This window comes from Anopheles arabiensis, chromosome 2 (genome assembly GCF_016920715.1).
Source record: "Anopheles arabiensis isolate DONGOLA chromosome 2, AaraD3, whole genome shotgun sequence".
NCBI classification, from domain to species: Eukaryota; Metazoa; Arthropoda; class Insecta; order Diptera; family Culicidae; genus Anopheles; species Anopheles arabiensis.
The window spans coordinates 61696241-61715497 of NC_053517.1; the positions used below are offsets into that span (position 1 = coordinate 61696241).

At 42.8% G+C, this 19257-nt stretch overlaps 1 pseudogene; it reads left to right on the forward strand.

Annotated features, from left to right (window-relative positions):
* Positions 1–12392: 12392 nt before the first annotated feature.
* LOC120894266 lies at positions 12393–13553 on the forward strand (annotated as a pseudogene).
* Positions 13554–19257: the final 5704 nt, after the last annotated feature.

A 19257-nucleotide genomic window follows, 5' to 3' on the forward strand; every position in this document is an offset into this window, starting at 1 on the left:
GGTCCAATAGATTAGCGCCAAGGGTAAAATCTGCTCCTGGAGCATTCCAGCAGCTCATGAGTGGTATGATATCGAATCTTGAAGGTAGTGAATCTTTTCTGGACGACATTATAGTGTTCAGCAAAACAGAGCAAGATCATCACACATTTTTAAGAGCACTTTTCAAGCGTATGGAAGATTACGGGTTTCACCTTAAGGAGGAAAAATGCAGTTTGCTTCAACAACAAATAAAATATTTGGGACACATTGTAGATTTTAGCGGAATTTGTCCAGATCCTTCCAAAATTGAAGCAATAACAAACATGCCTGCACCTACCGATGTTACAAGCCTTCGTTCATTTCTTGGTGCTGTAAACTTTTACGCGAAGTTTGTAAAGAACATGCATCAATGAAGACGGCCCTTGGATGCTTTTAACACATTACGATCCAGAGAACGAAATCATCATAGCAGCGGACGCATCAAAATATGGCATAGGCGCAGTGGTCATGCATCGTTTTGCGGAGGGCAAAATTAAAGTAATTGCACACGCATCACGTGCACTTTCCAAAGCAGAAATCGATTATAGCCAGATCGAGAAAGAAGGTTTAGCTATAGTGTTTGCGGTGATGAAATTTCATCGGATGATTTTAGGAAGAAAATTTACACTCCAGACAGATCATCAACCTTTGCTATTTATTTATTTATTTATTTATTTATTTATTTAAATCAAAGTTATCGGGCAGTATGCCTAAATAACTTAATGCTTACAGTGTACAAGTTTAAATTATGGCCCTAGAACTAACTTGAATATGCTGACGCAGCTGGCTAACGGATTGATTGAAATCTGCTGATAACCCTAACCTATTATACACATCAATCATTTTGAGCAGTGGATCATTGGCACCAAAACCAGTCGATCTAAAAGGGCTTCTTAGTAGCTCTCTACTTCTAAGACCTCTAGAGGGAGTAGAAAAGCAAATAAAATTTAAAATGTCAGGTGCATCAGAATCTCCAATTAATAGTTTATGCATGAAAATTATCTGAGCCGTAGTTCTCCTATGCTGTAAAGTCTCTAAGCCAAATAGTAAACACCGAACATTATACGAAGGACGTGGAATTTGGTTTGACCAGGGAAGACGATGAAACATAACACGTGTGATTTTTTTCTGAATTTTTTCAATTTTATCTATGTATGTGATTTGATGGGGACACCAAACTACACTGGCAAATTCCAGGATGGGACGGACTAGAGAACAGTATAATGTTTTTAAACTGAAAGGATCTTTAAAGTCGGCCGAGACGCGTAAGACAAATCCTAACAGTTTAAGAGTTTTAGTGACGATAGTTTGATAATGGCTAGATAAACTAAGCTTACTGTCTAAAATAACTCCTAAGTCCCGAACCTGAGAAAAACGTGGAACGCTGTCTTCATTGATTTTGTAGTTATAAATAATAGGATTTTTTTCTTTGAGAATGTTATACAACTACATTTGCTAACATTAAGTAACATTTCATTATTAAAACACCATGCAGAAAAATAGTTTAACGAGTCTTGTAACATTTCACAGTCGTCAGAATATTTAACAGGTAGGAACATTTTTAGATCGTCAGCATATAATAACAATTTAACATGAGGAATAGCAAACACGACATCGTTAATAAATATAATAAATAGTAAAGGTCCTAATATACTCCCTTGAGGAACACCAGATAAATTATGGAATGTGGCAGATAAACTAGTTCCTATCTTAACGTTAATGCAACGATCAGTTAAATAACTTCTTAACCACTCAACAACATTTGTGTGAACACCATACTTTGATAATTTAGATAGCAATAGAAAGTGGTTGACCTTGTCAAAAGCAGCGCAGAAGTCAGTATAAATGACGTCAACCTGTAAGCCCTTGTCAATATAGGAGTGGCAAAAGTTAAGTAAGTATATTAGATTGGTCTCTATCGATCGTTTCGGCATAAAGCCATGTTGAACATTAGAAATTAATGGTGAAAAGGCTTGGAGCATATGACGAGACATTATCTTTTCAAACAGTTTACTGCACGCACATAACATAGAAATTCCTCTATAATTGCACACATTACTTTTGTCAGATTTTTTATAAACAGGAAACATCCACGATGATTTCCAAAGACGCGGGAAGCATTTCGATTGCAAGGATTTGTTGAATAGTTTGGTCAGTATGGGAATGAGAGCAGCCTTGCAATTAATGAGAATTGCGCTGGGAATATTGTCAGGCCCAGGTGCGTAGGAAAGCTTCAACAACGAAATAGCAGATTCCACCTCATCATCGTTGATTAGTGGTGTGCATAAATTAACCTCATCATTTATGAAGGATAAAGCCGATGTTGAGTTAGACGGAACCGAGGAATTGTTGGTGTACACAGAAGAGAAATATGAGGCAAATGCATTGCAAAACTCTTCATCTCCGGTAATGGTGTTTCCCTCAAACTGCATCGAGGAAGGAAGTCGTCCACAGGATTCCTTATCTTTAGCAAATTTCCAGAATGATGTGGGATGTCTTTTGATATTGATTTCAATTTTCCTGACGTAGTTGGCGTAGGCGGTTCGGTTCAGCTGCTTATATATTTTTGAGGCGCGAGCAAAATTTATTTGATTAGTGCTGTTTTTAGTCGATGCAGTTTTTTAAGGGCCCGTGATCTTCGACGTTTAGCCAAACGTAGTGCAGAATTGGTCCATGGTGGATGAGCACGAACATTAAACCGTGGGATGAATTGTTCATACAGTTCATTCATTTGAGAAGAAAATTCAGCCACACTGTCGTTGATGTCGTCATAATCAGCGATAGAGTCCCAGTTGATTTGGTTAAGTGCAGAAACGAGATCAGTGAAATTAGTTCGTCTAAAATTGAAATCTGCTTGACGTGGGGGTTGAGATGACGGCACACTGTATTGCGGGAGCGTGAAGTATGTAAGTAAAGCTGGATGATGTCCATCAGGTTCAACAATACTTTCGATGCATAATTCGATTGGCCTCATGTAATCAGTAACTTTGTCGTTCGCAAACACTAGATCTAACATGTTGTTATTGTGGTTTAGAACAGTGTTAAGTTGGCGAAGACCTTCAAAGCTTAGTTCATCGAGTAGAGCTTGACTGGTAGGGGATAGTCGGGTAAGCATAAGATTCAGTGTCGGAAATTTGCCGTTGATATCCCACTTAAGATTAGGTTGATTGAAGTCCCCGAACAGAATAAAAAAGTCATTCTTATATTTCTCTCTCGTTAAGTGCAATGAATTACAGAATGCATTTATGGTGTCCATGTTGGCTGATTGATCAGGAGGCAAATAAAATGATCCGATGATTAGCGAAACATTAAGAACTTTTACTCGAACCCAAAGGCATTCAATTGTAGATGTGTTTGTCGAGCACAGAGAGGAAGCATAATTTGCATTGATCGCAACGAGGACACCACCACCTCTACATTTGTTACTGTTTGCTGCAGAACGATCCGTACGGAATGTATTAAAGCGGTTGTTATCAAACAAAAGCTCAGATGGAAAGCTGTCATCTAGCCACGTTTCCGTAAGAACGATAACATCCCAGTCGGCGATTGTAGTATTAGCAAAACATTCAGAGGTTTTAGTACGTAAGCCTCTCACGTTTTGATAAAATATATTGAATGTGTTTAGTACTGGCTCCATAGGTACAGTTGAATGACTTAATGTTGGCTTAAAAAAGTCGAACCGGAGGAATTGTTTTGAGTCAGGTGAGTTTCAGGTGAGTTTGCATTTTTAAGATGATGGCTCGGTGATGGACTATGTTGTGTTGTGTGTGCTGGTGGGATCACATTTATGCAGTTGACATCATTATGCATAAAATTAGTAGTTGAGAAACTTCTGGCAGTTGAATTGTTTGAAGCAGGAAAGCAAGATACCGGGAGTGTTGGTGTGAATTGTTTCTGTGTACGTTGGTGAAATTCAAACTGGCGGTAAACAAATCCGCATGGCCAAGTTGAAGGAGAGAAAGCGAGCTCGCCAAACTCCGATGGAATGCCGATCTTAAAGGACACATACTTTAGTGAGCTTGTAACGCGACCTCTTGGTATGACACACTTCACCGAACAGTCAGTGCATTTTAACCTTCCTAGAATGAACATTTTCATATTCTCCTCAGTTACAGTGGGTGCAATCCTAGTTACAAACATCCAAACTTTTGGCTCAGGTGCAGGAATGAATTGTATGGTGTCTGTGTTGATGTGATCATTGGCAGTGCCGGTGTGAAGAATTGCTTGTGTTGGATTTATGTGTTCATTATCAGAGAGCATACGCGATTGAGAGTGTGGTAGTGAGTTCTGTTTGACGGGAGTTGGTGTTGGTGACATAGGAGTATCGGTGGATGTGTGGGATGTTTTATCGGTGAGAGAGATGGTACTCACAGTCGGAGCGATTTTCTCACGCTCTTGCGGCATCACTCTATTTGGATCCAGCTGAGATATCCTTTGATCAAGCTCACTCCGTATTGCATTTTTCAACTCATCTTTCAGTGTATTCATCAAGCACGAAATTGATGAGAATAAATCTGATCTCGAGTCACGGCATTTCTCGCACATCCAGCAGAGACCACGATTGCGTGCCACCTCCTTAACACAAGTGGCGGCAAGTTTAATGCATTCCGGATGAAAGGCAGAATTGCACTCCGAAAAAGGAAGATTGCCAATACAAACAACCGGATCTTTGTTGATAGTAGTAGAGCAGATTGCACAGTCCATTATGAGAGAGAGTATCGATCACTTAGGTGAGCAGTGAGAATGAACGGAGAGGACACTTGTTGATGAGCTGGTGCGAATTACTCTCTGAGTGTATTAAGCAGGGTCAATAACACTGAACCGCTGTCGCCGATGAAACACAAATCACGCAGAAAATACAAATTCAGGCACGCGTTCTCGTAGAAATTCTCGTACGATGCAGGAACAAACGATTTCAAACCAAAATCACAACAAAAACAGACAGTACACAGGAGCAACGCAGAAACACGTCCAAACGCTTCAGTGGCCAACTCTCTCTATGGATTTTTCTCTCTATGAATTTTTGGATCAAAGAAAGGTATTCCACTTCACACAACTAATCGTCTGCAAAGATGGGCTTTAGCATTATTATGCTAAGATTTTGAAATAGAATACATATCTACAACTAATTTTGGATATGCGGACGTTCTCTCGCAGCTCATGAACAATTACTCCAAAACAGATGAAGAGTTTGTTATAGCTTCATTACAATCGGAAGAGAACATCACAGCAGTATTGGGTGAAGCTATTGAAACGTTACCTATAACATTCAACATAATTCGAAATGCTACATCAAGGTGTCCTGTGTTGCAGGATGTTAAGAAATTGTATGAAGAAGGATGGCCTAGACGAACTGAAACTATGGAAAATGAAGAAGTTCGTGGATATTTTGCTCATCGAGAAGCCATCTCAACAGTAAAAGGATGTTTAATGATGGCTAATCGAATAATGATTCCTGAAGAATTCCGAAATCGCATTTTAAAACAGCTGCATCATGGACATCCCGGGATAGACCGCATGAAGTCAATAGCGAGAAGTCACGTGTTTTGGCCGAAATTAGACAAGCACATTGAAAATTTCTTTAAGAACTGTGTTAGTTGCATGAGCCAAGCCAAATCACCATGCCGACTTCAACCACAGCCATGGCCACAGACAACCAGGTCGTGGTAGAGAGAATTCACATTGATTTTTCGGGTCCATTTTTCGATAAATTTTTAATTATCGTTGTGGATGCTTACTCGAAATGGCCAGAGGTGAAGATTATGCCATCGGCAACAACATCATCCACTATAGAATTCCTCGAAGAGTTAATTGCGCGGTATGGGATCCATCAACAATTGTTTCAGATAATGGAAGTTAATTCACATCCACGCAATTCCATAATTTTTGCAAAGAAAAAGGAATCATTCGTTTAAAATCAGCTCCTTACCACCCACAGTTCAATTGTCAGGCAGAGAGATTTGTGGATACTTTAAAACGAGGACTAATGAAAATACTCTACAGGTTTTCTTTCAGGTTTTCCGTTCAACACCATGCAGAACATTAAACCGAAAAATGCCAGCTGAACTCATGTTTGGAAGGAAAATGAAAACGGTGTTAACTTTGTTGGAACCCGAAAAGGAACATCAAGTCTCAATCAAACAAGTAAGACGAAGCTTTTGGAAGGGAGAAAATGTCTACGCGAAAGTGTATTCAAGAAAAAAATGGAGTTGGGCAGCTGGTGTTGTCATCGAGCGGATTGGAAAGGTAAATTACACTATTTTATTAAACAATACATGGAAGTCGAAAACTCATTCGAAGCCATATCAACCAACTAACGTCAAAAACGTGTTGTTAATGATGAAGAGGAAGTTTGGTAATGATGAAGACACGATGTTGTTGCTTTGAACTCTGGAACTTGACTTTTTTTTTATTGATTTTTATAGAGACTTTGAGCCTTTCGGCTTCATTCGCCTCTTCGTAAACTACTTAAACCTAACAATCTTCTTTCCCAGGGCATTTCCTCCCTGTGTAAACCTTAATCCGAGTTTGCTCGGTTACCTTAAAGCTAAGCTTAAAACTAAAAGGAAGATCAATTTATTAAATTATCAATTTAAGATCAATATTAATTTACGACACATAAACTAAATTTCTTCATAAAGGTTTGTCATACGGAGGAATTTGAGGAGTTTTCGCTGACATTTGGGGTCGGGTGATAGGATGATGTCTATGCTGGTATCAAGATGGCATAAGGCGCGTTCGGTGGTGTATCCATGGCAATCGGTGAGAATATGACGAACAGTAATGTTTTGGCCACAAAAGCTGCATAACGGTGGACTGGACTTTTCTAGGAGATAGGAATGTATAAGCCGGGTGTGTCCAATCCTGAGGCGTGATAGCACTCGTTGGTTCTGGCTGGAGTGTGTGTCTTTCCAGGCTGTTGTTGATGGTTTGATGGTTCGAAGAATAGAATTTTGTTTCCGGTGCCAGGTGAGGTTCCATTTTTCGTCAACTATTGTTTTGCTCCATTTGTTGAAGTCTCTGCGGGCTATGGTTGTGTTGTTTTCTGGAGGACGGAGCCGACCCTGGTTTGCAAGTTGGTCAGCTTTCTCGTTTCCGCTGATACTCGAGTGACCAGATATCCAGCAGAATGTTATAACCGGGGAGTTATCTAGTTGATCTAATAGTTGGATGTGCGGATCTCGGATGTTACCATGTTCTAGGGCGGCTAAAACACTGGCACTGTCGGTGAAAATAATATTTGGTTTATTAAGGCAAATACCTTCTTGCGCGGCGACTATCATGGCTATTGCTTCAGCTGAGAATATAGAGGTATGGTCTGGTAGTTTGATGGCACAACTGTTGTTGGAGGAGAAAATACCGAAACCGGCGGATTCATTAAGGACAGAGCCGTCGGTAAAGATATGATGGTGATTCTGGTATTTGCTTTGGATGAGACTGGTAAAATGATGGCCGGCGATATGGCTGCAATTTCCTGCACGTAGTTTATCTTTTAAAGACCAGTAGGCGGTTGACGATACCAAGGGCGTCCTCCGCGTCCGGTAAGCTTGCTGATATGGGGAAGCTGGTTGTTGGTAAGGGCATGAAATTGTGCATTGACTCTGTTGATAAATGATTCGGCTTTGATGTCCTTCTCTAGGATGCGTCCTGCTGCTGCTGTTAATCTGTTGGTGATAATGTAATCAAAAGGAAGAAGTCCGCTCTCACAAAGTAGAGAGAGGATTGGACTGGTGCAGAAGGCTCCAGTTGAAGGGCGGATGGCTGTATGGTATATGGGAGCAATACGCTTCTCAAAGTTTTCTCGTTGGCGAGAGACAATCTCAATACCGTAGAGAATTTTGGGAAGCATCCAGCTATTGAGGATCTGCAGAAGTGTTAGACGTGATGCACGATGTTGTCCAGCTCCTAACATCCTAAAGAGGTTAAGTCTGGTTTTTGCTTCTTTTCTTATCCGGTTGGAGTGGGGAATGAAAGTAAGTTTTGTGTCAAATGTAACACCTAATATTTTCGCTGAGTTTACATTTGGTATGATGTGGTTGTGAAGTTTGATTGGTAGTTTGCGATGAAAGCCCATTTTGCAGATATGGAGGATTTGAGATTTGGAATGGGATATTTCATGACCTGTCCACCGAGACCATTGCCTTATCTTGTCAACTCCTTTTTGGAGAAGCTGACGAGACGTGCTAACAGATCTCGATGAAGAGACCAGAATGATATCATCGGCATAGACAAAAGGTTTGATTTCATATGGAATGGAGCAAAACAGAGATTCTATACTGATAAGGAAAAGTGTAGGAGAAAGGATGGCGCCCTGAGGGACACCGTTTTCTAGAGGATATGGATTAGAAACACTATTACCGATTAGGACTCTAAATGATCTGTCTGTAAAAAAATTGTCTATGAAATTAGTGAGCCGGCCACCAAAGACCCAAAAAGCTAGTTGAGAAAGAATGGAATGGCGCCAAGTGCGATCAAAAGCTTTGGAAATATCTATGATGGCAAAGTCTATGTGATGATCCTGGTCTATTGATTTTTGAATAGTATCATCTAATTTGGCAAAATATGTTTCCGTGCCCAACCCGCTCCGAAAAGCGTGTTGGTCAGAGCTAAGCAGGTTTCTGTCTTCTAATTCTTGCGAGAGGCGGCGATTAACCATGCGTTCTAAAACTTTACCCATGCAGCTAAGGAGGGAGATTGGACGGTAGCTATCAACGTTGTTGTTAGGTTTGTTAGGTTTGGGTATGGGGATAGTTAAACTACTTTTCCAATCATTAGGAATATTACCAGAAGACCAAATACTATTGTAAATGTTAAGAAGGGTGGATTTAGTTTCTACAGGGAGGTTTTGCAGTAAGGGATATCCTATGTTATCGGGACCAGCAGATCTACCTTTACATTTCCTTAATGCCCAATGGAGTTCAGTTAATGTGAAAAGACTATTGTATCTATGTTCAGTGGCATCAGGGAAAGAAATTGGAACAGATTCAGTGTTAAGTTTATGGGTTTGAAAATTACTCGGATAATTGTGTGTGGCAGAAACATCAGAAAAGTGGATGGCAAAGGCTTCAGGTACTTCAGCAGGGGCAATGATAGTGTCCTGGGTTTTGAGAACTATTGTGGAGCTTTGTTGATTTTTACCATTCAAACAACCGACTAGTCTCCACACTTCCTTGCTAGATAACTGAGGATTAATTTCATTAATGAAATTATCCCAGTAATTCTTTTTGGCAAGACGAACTGCTTCCTTGGCAAGTCGATTGGCTGTACGAAATTCCTCAGCAAAAATTGGTGTGAAAAAATTATCCGGATTTTTGCTAGCTCGGCGGAATTTACGCAAAGCAGCTCTGCGAGCTTTAATAGCTGCAGCAACTGTTGCGTTCCACCATGGCTCGCATCTTTTTCCAGGTTTTCCAGTTGTACGGGGAATACTCCGAGAAGCGGCGTATTCAATGCATGCAGTAAAGCGAGAGAGAAGGGGATTTTCATCAAGTGGAAGATTGAATATTATTTCTCTTTGATATGCTGCCCAATTGGCCTCCTCATATTTCCACCTGGGGCGGAGAAGAGGCCGCTGGGGATTTAAACTACTGTGGATTAAAAGTGGAAAATGATCACTACCATGAGTGTCATTAGAAACTGTAACTGTGAACTGCTGTGCCATAGAAGATGACACAGCGCAGTAGTCAAGTATGGAGCCTTTGCCGTTTATGGGAGAAATACGTGTAGCGGATTGGTTTGAAATTACTTCCAGACCAATTGTTTCAAAAACACAAGCAATGCTGTTCCCTCTGTTACATGAGGTCGAGCATCCCCAGGTGGTATGTTGGGCGTTAAAATCCCCTAAAACAATTAAATTATTATTAATTTGCTGAAAGGTACTAGTGAGATCGGAAATTATTGTAAAAGGGTTGATTGAATGAGAAAGATATAAACATACTATGGAGCATTGTACGGGAGAAGAAATTTCTACAACTACTGCGGGAAGATTAGTGGATATAGCTATTCTATTTGATGGAATGTGTTTTAAAATGCCTACAGCTACACTATGATGAGGTATGGTTGGGTGTATGTTAGTGTACCAATTGTATCTATTAAGAGGAGAGCTGAGGAGAGAGGGAACTGTCATTACTTCTTGAAGGGTGATTATTGTTGGATCGTGTCTATTGATTAGTAGTTTTAGTTCTTCTATAGTTTGGTTCATGCTTCTGATATTCCAGGATAATGCAAATATGGATGAATAGTTATTCGATTGATATGATGAATTGAATTATGTAGTAAAGGAAAAATGGATAAAAGTTAATGCTTATAATCAGAAGGATATTGTTAATATTGAAATTATAAACTAATCTACAGATTTCGTGTTAGATCTAAGAGTTTTTTTAGAGGCGACAGAGGGAGAAGGATTGGATGTGGGAGGGTTGGGGGATTGGGATGAGGGAGAGATGGGGATGATTTTTCGGGGTTGGGATTCCTCTTCCGAGGAGGGGGTGTTCTTTTGGTGGGAACGTTTCCGTTTGTTAGTGGTGTTTTTTTGTTCGTCTGCGTCATTTTGTTTTACATGTTTTACTTTTTCTACTTTTTTGTCTTCATTATCTTCTTCAGTTTCTTCTTCAGTGCTTTCTTCCGTGCTTTCTTCCGTGCTAAAATCGTCTAATTCTTCTTCACTTTCATCCTCTTCAATTTCCATTTGAGATTCTATTTTCTTTTTTTCTAAACTCTTTTCAAAATTCTTGCACATTCTTTTCATAGTTTTATCCTGTTCTTCGATTTTTGTTGTTAGATTAGTTACTGTTTGTGTAAGCAAAATTATCATTTTTTCTAGAGATTCATTCTTTTTCTTGAGTTCTTCAATTTGGGTGTCTTTTTCATCTACTGTGTGTGTCTGTTGTGCGTATGTGATGCGGTTTTGAATGGGACTAGAATTTGTGGAATGGGTAGCATTAAGCAGAACTTTACGTGCCTCACCGTAAGAACAGTTGTTGTCGATCTTGTACTTGATGACCTGTTCTTTTTGAATATATCGGGGACAGGTACGAGAAGTGGTGCTGTGGTTGTCCTTGCAGTTTATGCACACGGGATCTACGGTGCACTCTCCATGCGCAGGGGTACCACAGTTAGTGCAGGTAGGCGACAGTTTACAGTGAATCTGTGTATGTCCAAACTGTCCACACTTAAAACACTGCATTGGTTTCGGGTAATAGGCTCTTGTTTTTACTTGTAAGGCACCAAGGCGAATAAACTCCGGAATGGAGGTAGCATTGATTCGAAGCAGAAAAATGTTTGTTGGTACAATTTCACCATTCACTTTACGCGTAAAACGCTGAACATTCATTACTTTTTGGTCACTCAAGTTCTCCAGAATATCTTCATCACTTAATCCTTTTAGATCCGGGGCAAAAATTACACACTGAACACTATTGAGGGTCACATGAGGAGCAACTTTCACAAGGGTTCCATCGATTAACTTTGTAATTTTTTGAAGCTTCTCGAAGTGGCTTTGGTTCCTAGTTTTCAGCAAAAGCTTCTTTCCACTGTCGATTTTACGGCCAAACTCACTAAGATCACTGACAACGGCGTCCTTGATGGTTTTACCTACGATGAATGGGTTTACGGGCAAGACAGAGTCATTTGCCATTTGAAGCACCAAATACTTTAGTTCACCATTCTCATTGTCTTTGTCCATCCATGGGGCATAGGTCTCACTCTACGAGTGGTCCCGGGAGGGGGAAAATTCCCCCCTAAGGGGGAAGGGTCTGACATGGTGCCAGCCCAATGTAAAAATATTTCTTTTAAAACAACTATTTATTTCAATTTCAAATCACTGTTTAAATCACAGAATCACCACACCAACAAACACTTGACTGTGATACAGATATTATACCTAACCACGTAAAACCAGTCCTGAAAAGGACTGCATTGAACGGCTAAAAGTAACACTTCACAGCAAGGTCGCACACGAAACAAAGAGGAAAAATACCGGGTAACAAATCACAGACTACAGAGCACGAGGTATAAGAAATACGTCCGCACACTTCAGCTGTCACAAGTCGGACGATCACGAATGGAACTTGACTAAATTTGTTCAGCAAAAACACTCGCTTATATACTGCAGAATTCGGGAATTCGAGCTGCACTTGTGGGAATTCGAGCTGCACGATACCAATCTACAGCAGTTTGCACTGCCTCATAGCGCTATAAAACGTCGCGCTCCGTGATTTTTCAATAATTCTCTTGTGTTTTCTGCGTCGCATCGCATTGTTGCCTTTTCTACGGACTATTAAACTGTTTAACATCATCGCTTCGTCTTGGCGAATTGTTTAGTTGCATCACAACTGTGGTTTCGTGCTGTTTTTTCCTGCTCGGCTTAGCAGTGTTGTGCTGTGATTACGCGTGATTTCGCGATGGCGGCTATTTGCTTCTCGTGTGCTGAACCGCTAGAGGCCACCGGCTGCATCATCAGTTGTGCATATTGTGACGCTACGTTCCACCGCGGCTGTTGCAAATTGCCCCCCGAGCTGATTGACGCAGTATTGTCCAATGTCGACCTGCACTGGAGCTGCATTGGCTGCACTAACATGCTTAAAAATCCGCGCTGCCGTTCGGTAAAAGAAATAGGCGCCCAGGTCGGTTTCCAAGCCGCCCTCAACTCAGCTGTAGCAGCTATTGGCAAGCTCGTTGAGCCTATTGTCGCCGAAGTTCGCAGTGGTTTTACCCTCCTTCAAACTGCATCCACGCCTCACAATCGGAACTCTGATCCTCGACCAGCTACTGGTAGAAAGCGGAGGCGTATAATCGAGGATTCGGCATCTCCTGGTGTAAACAAAATTGTAAACAGTCGCGGCAACACCCTTTGTGCCGCGTCATCGCCAAACGCATACACCAACACCACGATTGCCGTCCAGCCGGCACCTACACAACCGCATGAACTGGTGGGAACCGATCCGTTATCATCACCGCTTCAAGCTGCACCTCGTGAGCCATTCACAGATAGGATCTGGATCCGCCTATCCCGCTTATCAACGGCCGTCACTGTGGAACAAGTGGTCGCTTCTGTAAAGCGTCGCTTAGCCACCGATGACGTTATAGCATATTGCCTGCTGAGAAGAGGGGTTAGTGTGGACAGCATGAATTGGCTTTCATTCAATGTGAGGGTCCCGGCTATCCTTCGAGATGCGGCACTCACACCATCCACCTGGCCCGTCGGTATCGGTGTACGTGAGTTTTTTCAATCCCGTCAACACGACCACCAAACCTCATCTCCTATAGCCACCCGAAACCGCTTTACTACACGCACACCAGCTACTAGTACTGAACACCGCTACACCACACGCACACCAACAACGACTCACCGTTTAGCCGCACGCACGTCTACTCCACCTGATCCTGAAACAACATCATCACAACAGTGTCACCCCCCGGTGAATGATACCTTGGAAGCACCCAACTCAACACTTGTTTCTGGACCGCCCCAAAACCACCGTGCTTCATCTCCGCACCTACACCAGTCTACAATCGATCGCTTTTTTCTCAACTAGACGAAGTTCCGCTCATTGCACGCAACAAACACGCCAAGCCTCATGCTCTGACAACGCAGCTCAATTGACTTACCGTTTACCCGCTTTATCCAACCGCCACAATGACAACGCTACCGCTGAGTATTTAAGCTGCTATTATCAAAACGTTAGAGGTTTGCGTACTAAAACAAAAGAATTTCACTTAGCTGTATCGGAGGCTGACTTCGATCTCATCGCACTCACGGAAACTTGGCTTGTTGACAACATTCCATCTGCTCTTGTCTTCAACAACAACTTCTCTGTTTACCGCTGTGATCGCTCTCTCAGCGGCTCTAGCTCTCGCGGTGGTGGTGTTTTGCTAGCCGTTTCTAACGCATACGAGTCGATAGAATTACCTTCCCGTGATCGTTCTCTCGAGTATATTTGTGTGCGCGTCGCCTGCAATAACGCACATCTGTACGTCATGGTAGTATACATTCCACCGCAGCTTAGCTCCGAGATATCGACTCTTCGCTCTCTACATGATTGTATCAGCAGCTTCACTCTCACACTGAAGCCTTCGGATCTGCTGTTTGTTATTGGCGATTTCAATCAGCCTAGCATAAGCTGGTCCACAGCTGATCCTTCGTCCTCGCCAGCATACTCATCAATCACGCACTATGAACCAACTGCGCGCTCACTAGCCAACAACACCTTTGTGGATGGATTTAAATTTAACGGATTAGTGCAACTTAATCACATCAATAATTCGCACGGACGCATGCTTGACCTGCTCTACGCTAACAATGCTGCAGCTAAATTGTGTTCGCCTGTCTTTCCAAGTGTTGTTCCGCTTGTACCTCTTGACTCCTACCATCCGGCGTTAGACTTCAATATACGTATTAACTCGTCGACCCGACGCAATTCGACGACTCGACAAAACTCGACGACAACCGCATTTTATCGTTATAACTTTGCTAAAGCTGACTATGTGAAACTGAACGACATGATATCAATGTTTAACAATAGCTTTCATTGTTCCAATTTTATTTCACTTGACGAAGCAGTATGTTCATTCTCGTCCTTCATGCTGCAAGCCTTTGTTGTATGCGTCCCAGTTCAGCGTCCTAAACCTAACCCCCCCCCTGGGCGGACTGCACACTCAAACGACTCAAACGTGTAAAAAGAGCTGCTTATCGTCACTACCAAACGCGCCGCTGCCAAAGATCTCGCTCGATCTACTTTGACACGCACTCTTTATACTGCAGCTATAACAGGTTTCGATATCGCAGATATTTGAGTAAAATTCAACGTAACCTCTGCAGGATTCCTGACTCGTTTTGGCGCTTCTACAACAGCAAAACAAAATCCACGCATACACCGAAATCCATTACGTACAAAGGAGCAACAAGTGCCAACACTAATGAAATGTGCAATCTCTTCGCGGATCGCTTCGCAGATTGCTTTTCACCGGCCATGAATGATACCGATACCATTGATGCTGCTCTCGTCAACACTCCGGCTGGCGCAATTAACATGAGCACTCCTTTCATGGACAGTGAGATCGTTTTATCTGCCCTAGCGCAACTAAAGCCTTCCTTCGCTCCTGGACCCGACGGATTTCCTTCTACCGTGCTGCAACGCTGTCAAACGACAGTAGCACCTATCCTTGCAAAATTGTTCAATGCATCGCTAGCCAATGGCTACTTTCCCAAAACATGGAGGAAATCTTGAATGGTTCCTATTTACAAAAAGGGCGACAGGACAGATGCCATCAACTACCGGGGTATTACATCCTTGTGTGCCATTGCCAAGGTGTTCGAACTAGTGATATACAAAAATCTGCTACATGCATGCCGCAGCTACCTAAGTCCGTATCAACATGGATTCGTGCCAAAAAAGTCGACTACCACGAACCTGGTTGAATTTGTAACCTATTGCACTAGTCAAATTGATGCCGGAGCTCAAGTCGATGCAATTTATACCGATCTAAAAGCAGCATTCGACTCTCTTCCGCACGCAATTCTTCTCGCTAAACTCGATAAGCTAGGAGTTCCCAGCCCGCTCGTACAGTGGCTTAAGTCGTACCTAATTAATCGCACATACATTGTGAAAATTGAAAAGCACATGTCCAAAGAAATAGTCAGCAGCTCGGGTGTGCCACAAGGAAGCAATATTGGCCCGCTTCTCTTCATATTGTTTATCAACGATGTTACCCTCGCTTTACCTCTCGACAGTATCAGTCTGTTTGCCGACGACGCAACAATTTTTGCGCCTATTCACAACACAGGTGATTGTACATTCCTGCAAGACTGCATCGAAATTTTCTGTTCGTGGTGCAAGCGTAATGGACTGACTATCTGCATCGAGAAATGCTACTGTGTGTCTTTTAGTCGATGCAGGAGCCCAGTGACTGGGACCTACTTCATGGACGGCACTGCAGTTAATCGACAGAATCATGCCAAAGACCTGGGCGTTCTGCTTGACTCTAGTTTGAACTTTAAACAGCATATCGATGACGTTGTAGCCAGAGGAAATCAATTACTTGGCGTGGTTATCCGGACAACTAATGAATTCCGCAACCCCATGTGCATCAAAGCTGTGTACAACTGTATCGTTCGTTCGGTTCTGGAATATTCGTGCGTAGTCTGGAGCCCAACTACCGCTTCTTCAATTGCTCGAATTGAGGCGATTCAACGTAAGCTCACGAGATATGCCCTACGCCTACTTCCCTGGCAGGATCGCAATAATCTTCCTCCGTATGCTGCGCGGTGCCGTCTTCTAGGCCTTGAACCTCTTTCGGTTAGAAGACGCAATGCACAGTGTTCTTTCATCGCTGCCCCCAGGACAATCGCATGGCAATCGGATTGAACGCGCAACATTTTCCATACAATCCGTAGTGTTGCGTTTTCTTCGCGCCAACTTTGCCTGTATTTTCAATGAGCCAAGCGATATTACCCCCTCCTACACGCATTGTATCCTACAGCACGCTTGACGCGGCAACGTTCACCACATACACACACACATCTCCACACTCAGGGTACGACATCTTCCCTGTTGCTGTTCTGGACTCAGACAAAATTTGTGTTTCTACACTTATTGTTCAAAAAGTAGTAGCTCTTAGGATCTGAATTTACAAACAAATATCAAAATGTTATGTTCTGCTAATGATATTGCACTAAATTTAATTGCACTACATTAAGTTTTTACATATCTTTCGTAAAAGTTCGTCAGAGTATGAAAATGTCGATTCAATTTGTCATGAATAACTTGAATTTTAAGATTTTCGCGCATAAAATTATGACGCGCGCTGTCTGTGCGGCGGCGTAAGTCGCTACTCGTATAGCCGTCTCGCTTCTTCTTGTGTGTGCTTTACCGTTGCTCACCGCTTCAAGAACATTGCTGCTCACACACACGTCAGTCTGTGGCAAACAATTGGAGGGGGAGGATTTGTCGGTTTGCTCCAGAAATCGTGTGTAATTTTGGTGTTCTGGATTTGGTTCCATCGCTGTTTGTTTTGGTGAATTTGAAAAGGTAAGAATCATCAACCGATGTAAAAATGTGAGAGTAAGATGATGCTGATGGTGACTGATGCTTTTCTTTGTTTCTTTTCCTGCTTTCATCCACTGATGGCGTCGAGCATCGCCGAGGATGTGATCGAATGCGGAATATTCTAAACGAGGAGCTTCATTCCGGATTTTGTTTGCAATAAGGTAAGTTATGATAACACACAAAGCATACGGAAAAAGAGTGAGTAATCTTATTCTTAATCTTCATTTCTTCAACAGCGCTGAACTCATCCTCCAGCTTACAACGAACGGTCAACGGATGATGAAGGAGAGGAGGGACGGCAAAGGTACACGCACAAACGTGCACACCTCAGCCTTGTCGGAGAACGAGAACACGGGAGGGGGAGACCGGCAACGTAGGTTCTATACGTTCTTCATTTACGCTCCCTCGTGCGTTCGTGCGTGCGTGCACGCGCGCGTCTGTGTGTGTGTATGTGTGTGCATGCCTGCGTGCGTGGCTGTGTGTGTTTTTGCCGCTTCGCTTAACGAGATCCTACGGGATCACCTTGTGAAAAACACCAAGAGAGGGGGAGGGGTAGGTGTATGTGTATGTGTGTGTATGTGTGCTTGCATGCGTACGTGGTTGTGAGTGTGTTTTTTGCTGTTTCGCGATCTCCTACGGAATCAAAAGGGGGTGGGGGGAAACACGAGGGGGGGGAGGAGTGAGGTGTGTGTTTGTGTGCTAGCCTGCATGCGTGCGTGGCTTTGTCTGGGTGTGTTTTTGCGTTCGCGTTCTCCTACGGGATCACCTTGCGAAAAACACCATGGGGAGGAGAAGGTGTGTGTGTGTGTTTTCTCTTCTTTGTCGTTTCACACTCTCCCGTGGGTCTCCTTGTGTGCGTTAGTTTTTTTGTTTTTCAAGAAGAAAAAAAAATACTTCGAAAAATACCAGTGGGGAGGGTGTGTGTATGAATGAAAGAATGTGCTTAGAAAAAGAAAGTAGAAAATAAAAAAAAATATTGAACAACGGATTCGTAAGTGTGTTTGAACTCATTGATATCCGAAAAAAAGCGAGGGGGGGCTCTTGAAATGTAGTACACATGTATGCAACATGTATCGTGTCGCCGCGACGGTGTATCTCGCTCAATCCGTTAAGCCTGAAAAGTGCTTCTATCGGATCGTCTAATCGGGCGCCATTTAATCAATCCGTTAGCGAAAAGTCGCATGGATTTTGGTACCGGGGTGGATTGCTAAATGGCTCTATCGACTCATCGCCATTGTTGCATCGAGTCGATATCTATGCACCATCCCGAACACTTAGGTCTAGAGAAACTCTACGGCTCGCTCAACCCCGTTCCAGTGCTGGTCGGTCAGACCCTATGTTCCGCATGTCGGCTGTCTTCAACACTGTCTCGGATTGATTCGACTTCGACATCTCAACTCAGTGCTTCAAGGAACGTCTCCGGCTTTTGCCGTGGCCGCAGTGAATTGCGATGCAAATCTTGTTTTTGCTATGTATTTTTTTTTATTGAACTGTTACATCTTAATTAGGCCATACGGCCCGTTGAAGATTAATAAATAATAATAATAATAATAATAAAACCGCTGTGCAAAGCGACGGAAGGCGTTATGCCGTTCTGAGAATTTTATCATGCCTTCCCTTTCTCTCCAACGGCAAATTTGTCGAGCAGCTCGTCGAGCTACTCGTCCCTGGCTCCGCCTCATACCCCTCGCCTGAGCGCGCTGCCGCTGGTTTGGATGTGTTGGTGCGTCAGACGGCCAATCGCTGTCAGCCGTCGTCCGTGCTTTTTCCCTCCATAGCGCCATCTCTTTCTCGCGTGTGGTCAATACTCGCGAGCTGTTGTGGCGCCAAAAATGCCGTTAACAAACATTGGGGCGATGAAGTTGCATTTTCACAAATCAAACCAAAAAAAGCGATAAGTTCAATTGCTGCAATGTAAAAATGACTACAGAATCGCTAGTTTACGCTGGAGGGTTTGTTGTGCATCGCGCAGAACTCTAATTCGCATTGACACGTTCAGCCTTGCGCTGATTTTCGCACTTTCCGTTCCACCAGCATCAAGAACGCAACCTGATTGTGAAACCAGCATCCTGAATGGGGGGGCGGGAGGGTGGCCATGGGACCCCTACGATCATTAGTCACAGGCCCTAAAATTGTTGTCGCCATGGGGGGAGGGGAGGTGCAAATGGTTCTCCAGCCACGGAGCCCTAACGAC